The following is a 21,886-nucleotide window of genomic DNA, read 5'->3' as shown; positions in this document are numbered from 1 at the left end:
CTTACCGCCCGATTATTTCAGACGAAATGGGGGCACAGTGGTTAGCGTCGCGGCCAATCAGTTTTGAGCTTCTCGTTCGAATTCCGATTGTTGTTTTTATTTATGTTGTTTTATTGTTTTCATTTATCTCCCCACGGCTGTAGAAGGCTACTACACGATTGTTTCTTATTAAAGCAGAGCATACTGGGTGTAAAATTACAACAGAATTTCATAGTAAGTGTCATATATTTATTATATACTATATGTGTATGTATGGTATGTTGAGAGATTCAACCTCTCTAAAATCTCCTGTTCTGATATTTCATTATCATATCAATTCTCACATTAATTCTCATATTTTATTTATATTGTCCCTTAGAAGAAAGTGTAATCAGATGAATGACGAACACTAACTTTACTTAACGAAGGTTTATTCAGCACTTGCACTTACAAGAGCGCGGATTATTCGACGTTCCGTTGCTGACACACAGTATGCTCTCTGGCTTATTGGTTGATGGTCTCTTGTGCTAATCAGGTGCTTCATCATCGATTTGTCTAATTTGCTCTTCACCTGTGGATTGAAGCATTCAGAGAACTCTTGAAGAATGGCAAGTAGCTTCTTCTGTTGTTCCTTAGTGAGATCTGGGGATAGTCGAGCAAGAAGGTCTTGTTTCGTAGTGGTAGCGCTAATTTTGCCCACAGACTCGGCATGGGAGGTTTCTATGACGCTCAGCTGTTCTTCAATTAACGGCTCAGCGTTTGCTATACACATGCGTCTTGGAAGGATCTGCGGTTCTCGGTGACAGTAACTATCCACAATTCACTGAATCCGTTCTTAAACGAGTCGACAGAGGCTAGGATGACAAAGTTACTCTTCAGTGGTATGCTTCTCTTACATCCCACTACAAGGTCCATGGGTTGACGCTTGGCATGGCACTTGACAGTTACCTTCCTAGTGCTCACAGCAGGAATGATCACTTCATACAACACTCATAGTCTCCACACACTCGGATGCCCATCTTCCTGTCCACAGTATCTTATCTCGTCCTCGAGCGACAACCATCGACAATTGCCTGATAAGCTTTCAAAAAGTTACACCCGAAAATGACGTCGTAACTACACTCTCGTAACTACACTCTTGTAAGACGATGAATTCTAAGGGCTCTGTATGCTCACTTGTACCCACACGAATGGTACGTCTTCCTGTAGGTTTTGCGTATTTCCCATTAGCCACCTTCAGCAGAGATGTTTTGTTGTCGATGAATACGGTTTTCTGCAACTGGCGACGGTACTTCTCCGAAATGACTGAATATGATGCTCCAGAGTCCACAAGGGCTTGGACTGGTCGGCCATCCATGAGGATAATGACGTAGTTTCCTATCATTTTTGTTGTGATCGACGGCGGCCTCACATCCAAGGAAGGTCGCATCCTTTAGTTTTCCAGGCTGCGGTGGCTAGGTGATTGGCTGGAGCTTCTAAACGGCGTTGGAGACCATGATCGGCGCGTTGGGGAGCGTGCTCTCCAGCGGCTAGCATGCGGCGATTGTGACCTGCATCGTCCTGCACCCAACTCTTCTTGTTCATCTTCGTCGTCCCGAAGTGAGCGTCGGCTAAGATCGGATTGCTGTCTTCTGGCGCGGGCATCATCAAATATCCGCCGCTTTTCTCGACAATAGCGCACCACATGTCCCAGTCGTCCACAGTGGAAACATACTGTTGTTAGATATCCTGCGTCCTTCAGACGTCAGTGGTGCCCAAACAGGCTCCTCAAGAGGCACTGTAGGAATGTAACCGCCTGGGTCTCGACTTTTTCACCGTTTTAAAGGTAAATGAAGGACGAGAGATTGGGTTCAATGTCCGTTCTACATCCTCTCTTATGACGTCTTGAAACATCTCGGTTTTTTGCTCGCCGTGCAATCCAAGTGCCTTCTGAACTTCCTCTCTCACTATATGACGAAGAACATTTGTGAAATCAGATGCTTCCTTCATAACAAACATCGATACGACGTTTTGAATCCGTTCAAACTTCTTTCGTGTAATTCTTTTTTGATGCATTGTCTCGATATACTGGCACCATTTTATGAAGTCGTCTGCTGTCGAAACCTCCTTCAGCAGTTGGGCTTGATACATGTTCAAATGGTTCAAATGGCTCTGAGCACTATGGCACTTAACATCTGAGGTCATCAGTCCCGTAGAACTTAGAACTACTTAAACCTAACTAACCTAAGGACATCACACACATCCATACCCGAGGCAGGATTCGAACCTGCGACCGTAGCGCCTAGAAACGCTAGGCCACACCGGCCGGCTTGATACATGTCCTCAGCAACACTGTTCATGAGACGTGCAACCTTATCTTCCTCGTCCATTCTAGGATCCACTATTTTACACAGCTCCAAGATGTCTTGAATGTAGGATTCTGGACGCTGTGCCCTGCACTTTATTTTGTCTTCAGCCTTGCGCTTCTGTCGTTGTGTGTCGCCGAAATAGCCGCGCGGGATTAGGCGAGCGGTGTAAGGCGCTGCAGTCATGGTGCCAGCGGAGGTTCGAGTCCTCCCTCGGGCATGGATGTGTGTGTTTGTCCTTAGGATAATTTAGGTTAAGTCGTGTATAAGCTTAGGGACTGATGACCTTAGCAATTAGGTCCCATAAGATTTCACACACATTTGAACATTTTTAGTCGCCGAAATAGTTGCGCAGTTCCGCCTGGAATACTTCCCAGCTTGTAAACTTCTCGTTGTTCTCATACCATTTTTTGGCAGTGCCCTCCAAGTAGAAAAATACGTTAGCCAGACAGACGGTGTCGTACCATTTGTTAAATTTGGCTATAAGTTCGTATACCTTCAGCCACTTGTTTGGATCTTGACCATCGTCATTAGCGAACCCGGTATGATGTCTCTTGTGGTGGCACACAGTTGCTGTCATGGTAGCGTCCTCTTCTTCTTCTGCTCCGATAGACTGCGATCTGTTGAATATGGCTCGAACTCGGGTTTCTCGCCACGTAAACGGCGGCTGTGTCGTGGCCTGATGGGAGACACTGTGTCGTCGATAATGTGCGCTATCACGGGTTCCAATACCCAGTGTCTCCACCAGAATAATGTCACGTAGAAGAAGGTGTGATTAGGTGAATGACGAACACTAACTTCACTTAACGGAGGTTTTTCAGCACTTGCACATACAAGAGCGCGGAGTGAACTGCCTCCGGCCAAAACACGTACAGTATATATACGGCTACAGAACATTCCAGTACAATGATTCTTGACATTTGTGGATACTTCTAGAATGTACTCGAACCGAATATAGAAATTAAAATTGTACAGCGCAGGTGAGTTTTCATTTCACGACCCTCCACGCAATAGTTTAGTATCATAACCACTACACGACGGTGCTATTCAGTTTCTTTTGTGACAATACGTTAATTCTCCAGGAAGATGTGGTGCAATCCTTTGGATGATGCAGATCGCAGAAACATTCGAAACACGAATATTCCGACCATCACGAGCGTCGCTCGAAGGCGGGTTTACCACAGGGACAGTCCTTCGTACGAATCTCACTTGAGAAAGAAACTTTGTTAACTCTGGTGAAAATTTCGCACGTTGGCAATAATTTCGCGGCAGGCCATGCATAACAAATCACTTTTCCGAAAACTGGCGCTTGCAGTTCAGTATGAACCATGACAGACTAGAATGATTTGAGAGAAAAAGTGCAAAAAGTACCTGGGAAATACCTCCAAAACTATGAGCGACGTTCCTTCAGAACGGTCGGGTATCTACAGATGAGGCGAGACACGTGTTCTTTTGACACTGCTTCCATTGAGCGAAGTTTCTGGGAAATCTGGTTGTGGAACTTGCCGTGCTCTCGTGAGTGTACAAGTGCATGGTATGTGACTAAAAGACACTGGCTGTTATACACCGATGACAGGAAGTGAAGTACGGTTCGATACAGTAGTACAGTAACAAGGGGAGGCCACGACGTCCGAATGTACTGTAAACTTCGTACACTCGTAGTAATCCATGAGGACAACAAAATGTGTAAGCAGTAGGGCGTACTTCTCAAGCGTTCCTGAGAAAATCGCAAGATAGTTTCGGTCGTCAAATATATACCTGTGCGTGGTCATTTTTACCACGAAGCGGTGGCAGCCGAGTTGTTAGCGTTCAAGCCCCGTGATCACTGGATCGAGTCCCGTTCGTCTGATTTTTTTTCAACACATTTTATTTACTATTTATATTACAGTTGATATAATGTGGAAAGTACGTGTAATCGGATGAACTTTTATTAAATTTACGATGTTATTTGGCAGTCTACTAATTTTTTCTATCACAAATAATGTAATATTCGTAACTGTCGACTAGTAAACGACCAAACTCATAAAGTGATACTGAAAATGTATGCTGGTCCGTGATTTGAGGAATCCATTATACCTGGAAAGAGTTCGAAACGACTTTTTACCTCCAAGTTTTGACCGGCACAGACGGCTTTCGAAAGATGTACAATTAATCGTCGCTTTAGAAATTACGAGTACAAGTTGCAGAATGTTATTTTTCGTAAAAACATGGAAAACATTAAGTTAAACGGCACCAGCTGAATTAAATAAATGCTATGTTTCCGCATACGCAATGTCTTTTGACTTTTTCGGTGGAAAAACAAACCTCGTTAACACTTTGAAAAACCTCTCTCTCAGACGATAATTTGGAAGCAAACCATCCATAATGCAGTATTTCCTTAAAAATAGGTTATGCAGTATCCAATGTATTTTAATAACGTCTTCCGAGAAGCAGTTCCTCGTTCTCTTTCGATTAAATACAAACAGTTTTGAAGACACGGACAAGCATAAATTTTCAGTATCACTTTATGCGTTTCGTCGTTTACTAGTCGATAGTTATGAATATTATATTATCTGTGATAATAAAAATTAGTAGACTGCCAAAAACATTGTAAATTTAATAAAAGTTCATCCGATTACACGTATTTGTCCCATTATATCAATTGCAGTATAAATAGTAAAGAAAATGACTGTGTTGAAAATTAAAAAAACTGACGAACGGAATTCGATCCTGGGATGCAGCGGCTTGAAAGCCAACCACTTAAAAAAAACCTTGTTCTATATTGTTCAGGGCGGACGTCCAATCATACCCGTTCAGTTTGTTAATTGATCCGTTCGCTCAATTTCTTTATTAGCAAGGGTAACTAACGCTATGACCTTTTTATCTCATTTTTGTTCGCTGTCGTTCGTTGCATCTGCTCGGGGCGGACGGTGTAAGACATCCGTTTAAGTTCGTTGTTGATCGATTAACACATTTTTATTTTTTATTACAGAGGGCTGCTAACCCTCTGACCGAACACGCTGAGCTACCGTGCCGGCACCACTCGGCTTCAACCGCTTAATAATAAAAATGGAGACGCACAGATATATGTTTGATGACCGAAATGATCTTACGATTTTCTCAGTAACGCTCGAGAAGTACGCGCTTCTGCTTACACATTTTGTGTCATGGAGTACTACGAGTGTACGAAGTTTAGAGTAAATCCGCGTTCCAAACGTTGTGGCCTCCCCTTGTAAGAGCTGTCGGCTGCACGTTCTCCATCGGTGATATATGTATACTTCCGCGGGCGACGTGCGAAAGTACAAAGAGGGGCGGCGTGCTGCGGCGTAATGGAAACTGCGAGCTGCGCGGCGCGGCGCGGCGTCAGGAAGGAGTGGTTGGAGTGGGGAGGGGGGGAGGGGGGGAAGGAGGGAAGTCGCGGAACGCGCCGAGCGGCCTCGCTGTCCGCCGCAAATTATTCGGCGCGCTAGTTTAGTGCCGCTGTGACGTCAGATAAGGTCCGGGCGGCTCATCTGCATCGCAAATGAGCGCCGCCTTCTGATTGCGACGACGGCGCCGCCGACAAAGAGCGACCAGGGCCCAAAGGCTGGGAGCGGGGCCTCCTCCACACAGGTTCACCGCGTGTTCACTTGCCCGCTCTCCCCTCTGCCAGCTGCGCTAGATCCGGTCGCGGATTAATCGACACTCAGCTTACAAGTGAAAGCTATCCGATAATGGGAGGATAGTGTGCTCCGCTGCCCTACTTACAGTTTTGGACTAATCTACAGCGTGCACGGCATAACATGCTGTAAAGCTGAGCAGACGGTGCGATAGCGGAGGAGACAATGGTAGGGTGAACGACCACCGCGTCGTAGGGGAGATACAGTTCCCCTAGCTGCGACATAGTCTCGTGTATGAACAGTGATCGAAAACTGTCAAACGGTTTTTATTCCAATCTTTGATCACAATATCAATTCTTTTGACGATGACCGGTTTCAGTCAGTAAAGACCATCCTCAGATCTTTTCTATGCCATGTCTTAAAGTGATAAGGCCCTAATGGCACCGTCAAAACATATAAATGTACTTAGCACAACATTGTCATATAGATCTAAAATAAGGTGTGGAATAGGCCACATTGTCCACTCCGATGAGGCCTACACCTTATTTTAGATCTATGTGACTATGCTGTGCTGAGTATATTTATGTTTTGACGATGTTATTACGGCCTTACCACTTTAAGACATGGTGTATAAAAGATGTGAGGATGGCCATTACTGACTGAAATCTGTCATCGTCAGAAGAATTGATATTGTGATCAAAGACTAGAATAAAAAACATTTGAGATACAGTTCAACAGCTGAAGCCTACGCACAGGTAGAGTCAGCAGATTATCAGTTATTGCTGTGGCCTTCAGTCCTAAGACCGGTTTTATCCGCAAACATACCTGAGTAAGGATGCTACTAAAAAAGTTCTTAGAACTGTTACGCGGTTGACAAAGAGCGTTCAGAAAACTCTGTTCAGTTCAGGTGCGCTACCGCTAAGTCTTTTTCGATTGCCGAAGGTGCACAAAGAGCATGTTCCTCTAAGGCCTATAATGAGTGCTATTGGTTCACCCACCTGTTCGACTGCCAAATTCTAGACAACATTACAGTTCAAATGTGTGTGAAATCTTGTGGGACTTAACTGCTAAGGTCATCAGTCCCTAAGCTTATACACAACTTAACCTAAATTATCCTAAGGACAAACACGCACACCCATGCCCGAGGGAGGACTCGAACCTCCGCCGGAACCAGCCGCACAGTCCACGACTGCAGCGCCTGAGACCGCGCGGCTAATCCCGCACGCCAACAACCTTAATACGACCGTATAAGGGCCGATTGGATTCGAATATCGAAAATTCGGCACATTATATCAGTATTAAAACGGTATACTGGTCCAGCGGGAGGAAATATTAGTTAGTTTCAATTACTAAATGATCCTGTAACGAAGCGCACTGCTCTCCGTTGGATCTTCTCTATCTCATTTATCAACCCTATCTGGTACGGATCCCACACTGCTGAGCAGTATTCAAGCAGTGGGCGAACAAGCGTATTGTAACCTACTTCCTTTGTTTTCGGATTGCGTTTCCTTAGGATTCTTCCAATGAATCTCAGTCTGGCATCTGCTTTACCGACGATCAACTTTATATGATCATTCCATTTTAAATCACTCCTAATGCGTACTCCCAGATAATTTATGGAATTAACTGCTTCCAGTTGCTGACCTGCTATATTGTAGCAAAATGATAAGGGATCTTTCTTTCTATGTATTCGCAGCACATTACACTTGTCTACATTGAGATTCAATTGCCATTCCCTGCACCATGCATTAAATGGCTCTGAGCACTATGGGACTTAACATCTTAGGTCATCAGTCCCCTAGAACTTTGAACTACTTAAACCTAACTAAACTAAGGACATCACACACATCCATGTCCGAGGCAGGATTCGAACCTGCCACCGTAGCAGTCCCGCGGTTCCGGACTGCAGCGCCTAGAACCGCACGGCCACCGGCATTTTATTAACTGTTCCATGTGTGGGGCCTATAGTGAGCTATGGAGGATGAGATGTTACGGCATCGATTTTTTCGTGGTTTGGCCGTGGTTAACTTATTTTCTATTAGTATAGTATGATATTCGTTTCATCAGTATGTGTTAACAAGGACTGTATATCCCCACCGAGCGAGGTAGCGTAGTGGTTAGCATACTGGACACGAATCGCCAAGATGACAGCTTAAATTCGCGTTCGGCCATCCAGATTTAGGTTTTCCGTGATTTCCCAGAATCGCCCCAGATGCCGGGCTAGTTCCTTTCAAAGGGTACTTCTCCGTCTCTAACGACCTCGATATCAACGAGACGTCTTCCTTCCTTCTTTCATCCTGTAGCTGACTGCAACCACCATACAGTAGCGCAAAATATAGGAGTTTGTGTCAACTTGAGAGAACTAAATATCTCGAGAAAGATGCATCCTACGGAAAAATATGTTCTAGGATATCCGTCTGTTCTATAAATAGCCACCTAACTACCTCTTCTGCTTGGGAAGGGTCACCCCCCCATATTTACTCCATATTCGGATTCTGCGCCCAAAAACTACGTACGGTTTACTGAAATCATTGTTTCCCATTCGTGGTAGATGACGCTGTAATCGACAAATATCAATTCTGCCTGTTTTTCCATTTAAAAAACCAAGTATTTGATTCTACATGTCATTAACGATGTAAATATAAAACTTTGTGTTCTAACGGTTTATTTTGGTGTGAAAACGTTAGTTCAGTGTAGCAAAAGTGATTTTACAGTATAAATAATATGGCTAGACACTTAACATTTTTTTGCAAATAAGCTACTTCAGTGGTAACGTAGCTTCCTGTCCCCTATGGGGTTAATTGTGATGAGTCCCAAAACCATCGACATGATTGATTTCGGTTGCCGGGCTGTTTCCATCCAACCGCCGTAAGTCTCGTCCTGGTCGCCATGCGGTTACTCGCGAAATACAAATCACAGTCACTGTAATAAGGTACAATGTCCATGAAGCGATAGTGACAGGCGCACCTGTTACTGGATACTCATCGAAATCAATCAGCCCAATTGGTGAGAGGCAAAGAAACCGACCGAATCAATCACCCCAATGGTGAGAGGCAAGGAGATTCACCGATATCAAGCATCCAGGTGAGAACAGAAATCTATTACATCCACATCGTTGTTCCTGAATCACGCTGAACGTAGTTTCCAAGCAGACGTTGAAACGGCTGACTGTATTGTACTGTACAATCAACACTAAAACTAATTTCAAGCCGGCCGCGGTGGTCTCGCGGTTCTAGGCGCGCAGTCCGGAACCGTGCGACTGCTACGGTCGCAGGTTCGAATCCTGCCTCGGGCATGGATGTGTGTGATGTCCTTAGGTTAGTTAGGTTTAAGTAGTTCTAAGTTCTAGGGGACTAATGACCACAGCAGTTGAGTCCCATAGTGCTCAGAGCCATTTGAATTTGAACTAATTTCAAACATAAATATCAGCCGTTAGAACACACAGGTTCACATCTACATCGTACATGAAATGTTTAATCAGATGCGTCGATTCTTAATTGCAAAAGCAGGCTCACTTGATATTTGTCGATTACAGTGCCATCTACCACTAATGGAAGTCAATGGATTGAGAGAATGGCTCATATTTTTGCCGTACATTCCGAACATGCAATAACAAGTGACCAGTTGTAGCACGAATGTCCTCTTTATTAATATCAACTTTTCACCTAAAGCATTTTTTCGTATAATGGGTCGTTTTCGAACTGTCTGGGCACACATAGCGAATGTTGCATTTGAAACCGTGTGTCAGGAAGTATATATATATATATATATATATATATATATATATATATATTACAAAATATAGTTGCTGATTCTTTACGCCAAGGGTGATGTTAGGATTGCAAAAATTGTTTTAATGTTAAGGGTTACGGTACCAGACCATTCTTTGAAATCTGATGCTGCAATGTTCCATGCATAAAATGGTTTTTACGAAAACCACTAAGAGCAAACTTAATTATAAATCTCACGTTGTTGTGAATATGTAGAAGCCATGTTAAACATAATCAATTAACTGTAAACAATAAAAAAAGACTTTTCCTACAAAGAAAATTTATCTGGAAAATTTTGTAATATATTGCATGCTTCCGATATCATAAAAATAATGTTCTCCTAACCGGCATGATGAACATCGCTTTGAAATATTACAGGGAAATGTGTGCTTGTAAAAACGTCTCTTCGTTGTTTTAGAGAGCGAAAAAGTGTTTCTTGCGATTTTGCATTCCGAGTTTAACGCACTTTTTGCCATTCAGCGTTGAGTGCAAAATTCGTCCTCAGCGTATGTCACGTCGAACTTTATAATCTATGTTACAGTTTATAAGCGTCTTCCACTCGCCGTTTCACAATGACGTGGGCCCGAAATCACGGCCTGATTCGCGCCGATATACCATTTTAATCCGCCGCTGCTATTCAATTCAGCGCGGGCTTCTCCCCTGAGTGAAAGCCGACCCATTCAAAGAGAACAATTGTTCCTATCGCTGCCATTCGTTCCGCTTCTGCAGCGCAAATTATCCGGAACGCAATCGAAAGAATCGCGTGGCGCTTTCGTACTTTACTGTCTACACATGTCGCCCATTAGCTGATTTTTACTGCGACGTCATAGGCGGATAAAATCGCGGCACTTTCGCAATCCGTTAATGAAACGCCCTATCTACACGCGATCACAGTAATAGGCCATTATGATACCAATCGAACTGATTTCACTAGCGTGACACCCACATCGTTTAAGAAATAACTTATCGTTACTAGACTACGAAACACTTACATACGTAATACATTATTTCCCATTATGTTGCGTCATTACTACTCCATTTTCCTACATCAAAAGTGTTTGGAGGAAAATCATGGCCTCAGCACTGTATGCAAATTATTCTTTGCTATTTTTCCGAAGCATTGGTTTCTAACTGCAAGTTATGCAATCGCTCATATCCCTTCCTTTCATCATTCATTTCGATTAAGATTATGATGAATTTGAGAGTTCCTGACCGACGAATAACACGTGCCGTACCAGAACTCGAATCCCGAACCTACGCCTTTCGCCTAACTGAACTATCCTGACACAAGTTATAACCCGCCGTCACAGCGCTACATTGACAGTTCCTCCCTCCAGCTTCCAAAACTTTACAGAAGATAACTTGGAAACTTGCAGAACTAGGACACTTGTAAGAAAGGATATCACGGGGATATGTTGTAACTACATCCCAGCAGACTGTTTTCAGGATGAACCTTCACTCCATAGCGGGGCGGGCGCTAATTTGAAACTAAGTGCCAGATTAAAGAGAACCGAGGCTCGAAACCGGAAATTTTGCCGTTCAGACTCAGCTACGCAGACACTACTCTCACGGCCCGATCTCACAGATCTGCTTCGACCAGAACCTCTGTGATTTTACACAGTTTTCTCCAAGAAACATTTTAGAAAGTTCTAAAGCTTTCTTCTTCTGTCACAGAGTCCGTAGGTCAGCACTACATAAGGCCACGCTCAGTACGAAGCACTTTACCAAATTTCTCCGTAAGTACAGGGAGTTTATAAATGAATATCGGGTTTTTAACGCTTTATAATATTTATTACATAAAACTTACAGTTATAAATAATATGTCAAATGAAACAGCAACTCAAACAGTTGTGTTACGCTGCAGCGCGCATCCGCAGCGCGCAATGTTTCCGCCGCGACCCGCTAGACAGCGGTAGTAGCGAAGATGGCGACTAGTGAACAGAAAGCGTTTTGTGTTTTGCAGTTTGCAAATCTGTAGTTACTGTGCGACGTGCGTTCCGACTGAAGTTCGGTTGTGATCCTCGAAGTGATAATAACATTTGTAGATGGTACAATCAGTTTGAAGACACCGGCTGCCTTTGTAAAGGGAAGAGCACAGGACGACCAAGAGTTAGTGAAGAGACTGTTGAGAGAGTGAGAGAGTCGCTCACTCGTAGCCCAAAGAAATCAGTCTGGAAGGCTAGTCGTGAATTACAAGTTCTCGTGTCGACTGTTAGGAAAGTTTGAAGAAAACGCGTCCAACTACGTCCTTACCATTTGCAGTTACTACAGGCTCTAAAGCCAGCAGACCATGGATTACGTGCCAACTTCGCAAACGAAAGGTTGTTTGATGAGCCGGCCGCGGTGGTCTTGCGGTTCTAGGCGCTCAGTCTGAAACCGCGAGACTGCTACGGTCGCAGGTTCGAATCCTGCCTCGGGCATGGATGTGTGTGCTGTCCTTAGGTTAGTTAGGTTTAATTAGTTCTAAGTTCTAGGCGACTGATGACCACAGATGTGAAGTCGCATAGTGCTCAGAGCCATTTGAACCATTTTGTTGTTTCATGATGATGAAGATTTTCTGCATCGTGTTGTCTTCAGTGATGAATCGACCGCCCGCATCTCGTGGTCGTGCGGTAGCGTTCTCGCTTCCCACACTCGGGTTCCCGGGTTCGATTCCCGGTGGGGTCAGCGATTTTCTCTGCTCGTGATGGCTGGGTGTTGTGTGATGTCGTTAGGTTAGTTAGGTTTAAGTAGTTCTAAGTTCTAGGGGACTGATGACCATGGATGTTAAGTCCCATAGTGCTCAGAGCCGTTTGAACCATTTTTTGATGAATCGACCTTTCACCTTAGTGGACATATTAACACTCACAGTGTGCACATCTGGGGCTCAGAAAATCCTCACGAGGCGGTACAAATGCAACGAAATTCCCCTAAAGTGACAGTTTTTTATGCTGTATCCCGACGGAAATTTTATGAGCCTTTCTTTTTTGGTGGACCTACTGTAGCTGGCACTTCTTACCTTCATACACTAGAGCAATGGCTCTTCCCTCGGTTGGAAGAAGATGAGCCAGAGAACTTCATTTTCCAGCAAGATGGTGCGCCACCTCACTGGCATAGCGAAGTGCGCGATTACTTGAACTTGACTGCACCCAAGCGCTGGATAGGCTGCAATGGGCCCAATTACAGGGCTTGCTTTGCGTGGCCTCCACGTTCACCCGACGTAACGCCATGCGATTTTTTCTTTTGGGGCTTCATCAAGGATCGTGTGTACGTGCCTCTGCTACCAGCAGACCACCCTGAATTGAGAAATTGGAGTGAAGCAGCTGTTGCTACAATCACAGGAGACACACTTAGCAACGTTTGGGAAGAACTGGGCTATAGACTTGAGGTGTGCCGTGTGGCAAATGGTGCTCACATTGAACATTTAGAAGGTTCTTGGTAAAACTGCTTGAGTTCCTCTTTCATTTGACATATCATTTACAACTATAAGTTTAATGTAATAAATATTATAAAGCGTTGAAACCTCGATATTCATTTATAAACACTCTGTACTTATTCAAGGTTTCACTAAAAGGTTTCTAATGCAAAATAAAACTTTTTTTACCTATTGCTACGTTTATTTTTTACTTTTTGTCCTAACGTCTCACAGTACGAGCATACAGCGACAAAGAGTGACGCACCGTCAGAATTTCCTCCAGAGACAGGTCTTCTGACGGATAACAGGTTGATCATACTGTGGGAGCAAAGTTGCGCGTCAGTGGGAAACGTATTCCAGTGTTGAAGAGTTTCAGGAAATAGGTCCATATCACGCTCAGATTTACCGTGAAATTCTGACGACGTAGAGAACAAATGTGATGTCGATTCAGACCATGGTGAAATGGTGCCAACAATTTGACCAGGGCAGCACCGTGCGATTTCTATCTTTCCGGCATGTTGAAAGAATACCTCGGTGAGAGAGATGTTTCAATGATGAAGATGTTCAGGCAGCGGTTTTCGAATGGCCCCGTAGCCATTGCGCGAATTTCGGTGATAGAGGAACTGAGTGACTGGCAGAACGTCCCGACCATTGTTTTCAGTGACCTGGTCAGTAGCCGAAAAATAGTGTCATGTATCTGTGTCACTTTGAAGTGTAATGTAGCATTCAATTTAATTCCTTGCCTTGCCATAATAATGTGTAACTTGCTCTTTCGTAGTCCCTTCGTACATCCCTAATAACTAAAGCTATTTTTATGCTTTTCGCGTTTTTTTTCTCTTACGTTTTAATTTTAACAGTCATTCTCTTGCCAAGTCGGTTACGGCCGTTCTCAAGATACTTAAACACAATTAATCTCTCCACGGTGAGCGAGGTCCACGACAGTAGGGGCTTGTGACGATAACAGCTCCATGTGTAACGTCTGCTGTGACGCTGTATTCAGGTAACGTTAGCTATTTGCTCAATGATGTGAACAACGTCAAGTAATGAAAGAAGGCAAAGTACGCCCACTAAGCCATTGAGAATAAATTGATCGTTACAACAGATTCACGGCTCTTATCCCATTCGCAGTATTTCTGAGATCGTTATAATGATCGTCCATTGCACTCAGTAACATGAGGCCGAGGAGACCCGAAAGACGATAACTAAAGATAGAAAGGAGGCCTTGACGATGATGGCAGCCAACTTGGCAGTTAGTATACAGTCGCTGTGGCATGAGCTACACAGTTTAGATCAGGCCGGTAGTCATAAATTACATGTGACTGCCCTTTTGGGTTCCAGTTGAAGGCAGGTAGCTATAATCACTCTCGATTCCAATGCATGCAACGAATCCATCCACGATACAATATTCCGATTGCAGTTTCTGATCTCGCTCATAATCCACCTCAGTTCTTTAATATGGTTATTAATTGCACGAAGTAAACCGAGCCTGAAAGTACCGACGAACATCAACCAAAATTTGGTGATAAACTATAGGCGTACTTACAAGTGGAAGTGGAGTGCGGCGGACCATTCTGCGTACGTGAGCTTTGCAATGGCTTTGGACGGCCGATGGTGCTACGGTATAACGTGAACAACCAACTACACTGGCTGCGAGAGCAAACCACGGACGCGCACTCATCGCTGTGCATTTCAGATATCCAATGCCGTCATTTACAATATGCTGACAGTCATCAGTCTTTCCACTCAACGCCAATATTCTCCAGAATCCATTTGCCTTGCCCGCTTCTTACTGTGAAGTATAATTTGCGCAAAACACAGTTTTAGTCTAAATGATTCGTCGATTTTCAAATCATTGTTTATTTATGACTGTACAACATACAAAGACGGGTGATACATGATAAGAGAGATAACTCACCGAGCTAAGAAGCCCGGCCCATAGCTTGCGTGCACGCCAGATGGCACGCCTTTGACGGCACGCTAGAAGATGGCGGCAATACAGGAAAGAGAGTTTGTGTTAGAATAAGCGAAGTGTTCGTTAGTCACGAGCGTTCAGCTTCCACTCGTAGACAAATGCGGAAAAGTTGCACTTAGTGAACAGAATATTTTGCGTTATTTCCGCCAGTTTTGTCATACTGACTGTGTGTGTAAAGGAAAAACACGCGGCGACCGCGAATCTCAGAAGAAGTTGAGGAGCGCGTAAGACGCAGATTCGCGTGCAGCTCACAAAAGTCAACCGTTTGTGCAAGCCGTGAACTGGGCATTCTGTAAGAAACTGTGTGCAACTTTTTGTGGCGGCGTCTGCATTTAAAAATACACTACTGGCCATTAAAATAGCTACACCACGAAGATGACGTGTTGCAGACGCGAAATTTAACCGACAGGAAGAAGATGCTGTGATACGCAAATGATTAGCTTTTCAGAGCATTCACACAAGAATGGCGCCGGTGGCGACACCTACGACGTGCTGACATGAGGAAAGTTTCCAACCGATTTCTCATACACAAATAGCAGTTGACCGGCGTTGCCTGGTGAAACGTTGTTTTGATGCCTCGTGTAAGGAGGAGAAATGCGTGCGATCACGTTTCCGACTTTGATAAAGGTCGGACTGTAGCCTATCGTCATCGCGGTTTATCGTATCGCGACATTGCTGCTCGCGTTGGTCGAGATACAATGACTGTTAGCAGGATATGGAATGGGTGGGTTCGGGAGGGTAATACGGAACGCCGTGCTGCATCCCAACGGCCTCGCATCACTAGCAGTCGAGATGACAGGAATCTTATCCGCATGCCTCTAACGGATCGTGCAGCCACGTCTCGATCCCTGAGTCAACAGATGGGGACGTTTGCAAGAGAACAACTGTCTGCACGAAAAGTTAGACGACGTTTGCAGCAGCATGGACTATCAGCACGGAGACAATGTCTGCGCTTACCCTTGACGCTGCATCACAGACGGGCGCGAGCGCCTGTGATGGTGTGTTCAACGAGGAACCTGCATGCACGAATGGCTAAACGTCATTTTTTCGGATGAATCCAGGTTCTGTTTACAGCATCATGATGGTCACATCCGTGTTTGGCGACATCGCGGTCAAGGTACATTCGAATCGTGTATTCGTCATCACCATAATAGCGCATCACCCGGCGTGATGGTGTGGGGTGCCATTGATTACACGTCTCGGTCACCTCTTGTTCGCATTGACGGCACTTTGAACAATGGACGTTACATTTAAGATATGTTACGAACCGTGTCTCTACCCTTCATTCGAGCCTTGCGAAACTCTTCATTTCAGCAGGATAATGCTCGACCACATGTTGCAGGTCCTGTACGGGCCTTTCTGGATACAGAAAATGTTCGACTGCTGCGCTGGACAGCACATTCTCCAGATCTCTCACCAATTGAAAACATCTGGACAATGGTGGCCGAGCAACTGGCTCGTCACAATGCGCCAGTCACTACGGTTGATGAACAGAGGTATCGTGTTGAAGCTGCATGGGCTGCTGTACCTGTACATGCCATCTAAGCCCTGTTTGACTCAATGCCCAGGCGTATCAAGGCCGTTATTACGTCCAGATGTGGTTGTTCTGGGTACTGATTTGTCAGGATCTATGCACCCAAATTGCTTGATAAAGTAATTACATGTCAGTTCTAGTATAATATGTTTGTCCAATGAATACCCGTTTATAATCTGCATTTCCGCTTGGTGTAGCAATTTTAATGGCCAGTAGTGTATGCTGTTTGCAACTGTTGCAATATCTGCCTCCAAATGGTTATGTCCATCGATTAGACTTTTGTAGCCGAATGCAGCAAGCTATGGAACATGACGATGGGACATCAGCGACAAGGCGACTTTCCGTCTGTCAGAAAACGCGAACCGTCGCAGTGAGAGAATGTGGGGTGTTGAATAGCCGCATGTCCGTGTGGAGCATGAAGGCCATTCGCCGAAAGAGAATGTCTTCCGTACTGTATCAAAGAAAAAGTAGTATGGGCCTTCATCGAACAGACGGTGGCAGGTTCCGTGTACCTGGAAATGTTGCACTTGAGGTTGTTGCCGCATCCGACGGTAACTTTCTGTAGTACGGGGCTCCACCTCACAGGAGTACAGTTGACTGTGCCTTTCTCAACACAGAACGGCCCCGCTGGACAGGGGGCGCAGTTCTGGGGTAATGCTCCTCCGTTGCCATGGGCCGCAGGTCACCAGATCTCCCGCCATGTGATTTCTTCCTATGAGGTTTTGTTAAGAACAAAGTTTATGTACCATAAAGCCAACAGTGCTGCAAGAACTGCTGTAACACATCACTGCTGCTATGACGAACGGAAGCGGAAAGATACTAGTGAACGTATGGACGGAACTGGATTACCGTTTGGGTGTGTGCCAGATGACACTCATTGAACATTTATAGAAGGCACCAGAAGCTTGATGAGCTTATCCGTCTTTTCATGTAACCACCCTTGTTCGTCATGTACTTGTCCAACACGATGAATCATTTAGGCTAACCCAGTGTGTAAAGAGACACATAACTGAGCATATAACGATGTTCAGTTGAAATGAAGCATTTAATAACGAGGAATTCTCACGTAAGTGTTATGAAGTAGTAGCGCCCAGAGCGTATTGCGCTTGAACCTCCAGTGAACGGTGTGGTGCGCGATAGTAAAACTTGAATTCGGGAGGACGACAGTTCAAACCCCGTCTGTCGATTAAAATTGAGTACTGGGTTGGTTCCTTTGGAACGAAGCTTATGCTCCGTTTCGGATGACCTCTTCATGGACGAGACGTTAAATCCTTATCTTGCTTTCTTAACTCAACCTCAAATTTTCTATATCAAAAATGAAACGTGTTTCTGTTCTTTCTTACAAGAAGTAGCCTGGCAGTAAAAAGGGAAGGAAGTAAAAAGTCTCCTAGGTAGAGATAGTTTACTCATCACGACTTCCACAATTTAAATGACACAATTTTTTTTTCTTAGGATCTAAACCAGTCTTCTTCAGAAGGACGGACAAATTCCACATTAGCAATTCACTTAGTAAAAGCTGTCTCCGCATGACATTTATCGGCAACGGTCTGTATGTCCATACATAAAAATTAATGCCCTAGAATCAGAGGCTTGTCACATCAGTAAAAGCGATCACCTACAATAACAAACCATGTTAATAGCTATTAACATGGTCTGTCCTTCTGAAAACGACGGGTTTAGATCCGTCGAAACCGTAGTCAAAGTTATTTGAAAACCACCATTTTTTGCAACTGGTTGTCTGTCATTTATTCCTGCATCATAATTTAAGTATATCTACAAATCCAAATCATTCGATCATCCATTCTTAGGATTTAAATTCATATCAGAAAACTTTTGATTAAGTTACCGTTCAGACTCGCCGGGTGTGCGTACCATATATCGGCGAAGTTTCTACTAAAACAACTGAGAGGGTCTATATGATATGTTGCACGATCAAAAGAATGCTCATGGAAAAATTACGAAATTTTATAAAATTACTCGTTTGACAGTTTCCCGTGGGCTACTGGAAGAGAAAACTGGACTATGGACCCAAGAATTTATAAAAGACTCCAAGCAGACAAGACGAGATTTTTGAGTGCAGCCCAGGTAGTAACAAGGAGAGATCTATTAAAAACTGAAATTATCCGGAACAATGTAGGAATTTACAACTTAAATGACAAGACTAAGGAGTATAGAAAAAAATGGAACGAATAAATGGAAAGAATAGGGGATGAACCTAATCCAAAACAACTGCTACAGAGCATCCCTAAGCGAAAACGAAAATTGGTACACCCAAGAGATGATGGGTGGGTCAAGAAGTTACAACGAACTGGCTGGTTTAATGCTTGAAAAAAAAATTAAGGAAATGATTTAGGCTGCATCAGTCACTAATGAGATGCGGAATCACTTTTGGTGGATACTCAGTACTCGGTGACAATGTGTTACAGAGTGCTTACAAGTGTCGTAATATCTAGATCTGTTACTTCCACATCATCCTCCAGAGATTTCAAAAACAGTGGTATTTTGGAACTGCCTCACACATTTCATTAAGGTTATTGTCGCCACCAACATTTCCTTATTTCCAGAAAATAGAGGAAATCGTGAATAAGATTCTAAGAGAAAAATATACCTCTACACAAATTTCAAAGGCTGAACGTCGCTACAGGAAAGAATGCCGGACACATGGGTGCGCGTGTATTTAACAACCTGCCACAGCACATTAAATTTCTTATGTATGTCGTGATGTGGGGACACTGAATTTACGAAATTCCTGTCGGGTAACCTTTTTGTTCCACTGACGAATATCTCGACAGATTCTCGTAAAATTAATGTTTCGAGTTATTTTATAATTAATCCATTAATATTTCATAATGTTAAGTCATTTCATTGTAGTGCACGTAAATAAAATCTACACCACTGATTTCTTTCCACGTTACAGAATTGGAGCCAGGAATGTGGCTGACGAAATTTATCTTAATTTATCTCTGACTTATCAGTTCAGATCTACAATTTTTCACTCCAGGTTCGAGGATCACATATCCTGTTTGTATATACAGATCTGTCACAAGCGACTTTTAATAACCATCGCTCCTCCTGCACTTGAGACACAGCTGTGTGTTCAATTTCAGCTGACGTGTTTAAACAAATTTCATTTGCTTTAGTGCTACTTTCCAAAAAGAGTAAGGTGGGTTATAAAGCCCATTTATGGTCCATTCGTCAAGGCAGGAGCGTAACTACTGTTTGACCTGGCAAATCGACGTCAGGTTTATAGGAGTCGTAAAGGGTAACAGCTTCTACAACTTTATGGGTACTTAGTTTTATTGTTTTCTCGGTTCTGTCACCGTGTGTCTAAGACACTCATATCATCAACAAATGCCATTTGTTTTGTGGTAACTTCCAAGACAGGAACTATTTCTAACCATTTTTTTCTTTTTTCCGATTTCTTTTTCTTTTGCCTCTACGTAGCTGCAGTTTTCTACCTGCCGGGGCAAGAAATTAAAGTAATTGCAGCTTTGTTTAGCAAAGCTAAGAGGAAGTTATGTTGATTATAGACACTTAACAAGTAACGTACTTCTATCGAATTTGAAGCCCTGATCATTTCTAGACTGTCAGCAAACTAGGAACCCACTTACTATCAGAGTATGTACTTCTTTTACTGCAACGGCTATATAAGAGGCCAGTTTCATTGTATCCATTGTAACTTCTTTGTAGAGACTATGTGATGAGTGTGTTACTATCACAGTCTGTAATTTTATGTTCAACAAATGTGCGCGCTAGACGCAATGAAATTATTACGAATACAGCCGTTAGTCTGCATTTATGTGTCGGAATATCACACATCTGACGAATACGGCGACAGAAAAATCGAAGCTGGTACTAAAAATTGCAAATTCGATAAAACTGGTTTCTAATTAGTAAATACGTATTTTTATTATTTGTTCGATTTCTTTCGTTTTCTGTCGTTTGCTGTGTTTTTTACATAACAAAAGATGGTGGATAGGAGTAGGTATATGAGCTAGAGAATTTCAAAACAAATTAATGTATAGGTCGTTAATATACACGAATTATTTGCTTAAAATTGGAATCGTTGAAGCTACATTTGGCCCTATTCTTTTAAAGTGAAGTCGTTAAAATTTACATTAAGTGTCTAGCGCTCAACGAAAGATAATTCTCTAAATGTGAAAGAATGAACAATAACTTATTTCAACAGAAAATCCATAATCACATGTTGCTTGCTAATGCCTCAATCAAGTTTGTTAGCATGAACTGCAACAGTGAATCAGTTGGTTGGCTGATTTGCGGGAGGGGACCAAACAGTGAGGTCATTGGTCCCGTCGATTTAGGCAAGGGAGTCGGCTATGACTTTTCAGAAGAACCATCACGGCATTTGCCTCAAGCGATTTAGGGAAGTCAGGAAAGCCTAAATCAGGATGGCAGGGCGCAGGTTTCAACTATCGTCCTCCCGAATGACGGTGAAGTAAAGGAACTACTTTAGAAAGCTAAACATAGTGTTGATCCTCGGATAATTTCCCTACTCTAATACTTTTTATGGAGGAATGATGCGTGTAACATCACTAGAGATCTGCTTTTCTAAATTCTTTTCTGAGGGAGTACAAATCTGGAGTCAGGCAGGACTCTACGTTTAGAATATTCCTTGGAGTTTTCACGTATCGTTTTCAAGTAAATGGGGGAAATTTCCAAAAATTCCAGCAATTTTTGGGAAAGAAGCGCGGCAGAGATCACGTAAAAGAATAAAATAAATACCAACACAACAAGCATCAGGAGAAGAATACAACTTAAGTTGTTACGTACCATCGATAAGGAGGTCATTACAGAAAGGTAACAAGCCCGTCCTTAAAAATGGTAGCGACCGTTGCATTTTGAAAGGTACCATTCCAGCATTCTCTCGAAGTTGTATAGGAAGATTTAAATCTGCCTGGACCGGCGAGGTCTGAATCCTGAATTTCCAAAATGATAGTGCAATATCTTACATGGCAACTGCCTTGTTGTTGTTGTGGTCTTCAGTCCTGAGACTGGTTTGATGCAGCTCTCCATGTTACTCTATCCTGTGCAAGCTTCTTCATCTCCCAGTACTTACTGCAACCTACATTTTTCTGAATCTGCTTATTGTATTCATCTCTTGGTCTCCCTCTACGATTTTTGCCCTTCACCCTGCCCTCCAATACTAAATTGGTGATCACCTGATTCCTCAGAAAATGTCCTACCAACCGGTCCCTTCTTCTTGTCAAGTTGTGCCACAAACTCCTCTTCTCCCCAATTCTATTCAATACTTCTTCATTAGTTATGTGATCTACCCATCTAATCTTCAGCATTC

This window comes from Schistocerca gregaria, chromosome 1 (assembly GCF_023897955.1).
Source record: "Schistocerca gregaria isolate iqSchGreg1 chromosome 1, iqSchGreg1.2, whole genome shotgun sequence".
Taxonomy (NCBI): domain Eukaryota; kingdom Metazoa; phylum Arthropoda; class Insecta; order Orthoptera; family Acrididae; genus Schistocerca; species Schistocerca gregaria.
This window is presented reverse-complemented; position numbering follows the sequence as displayed.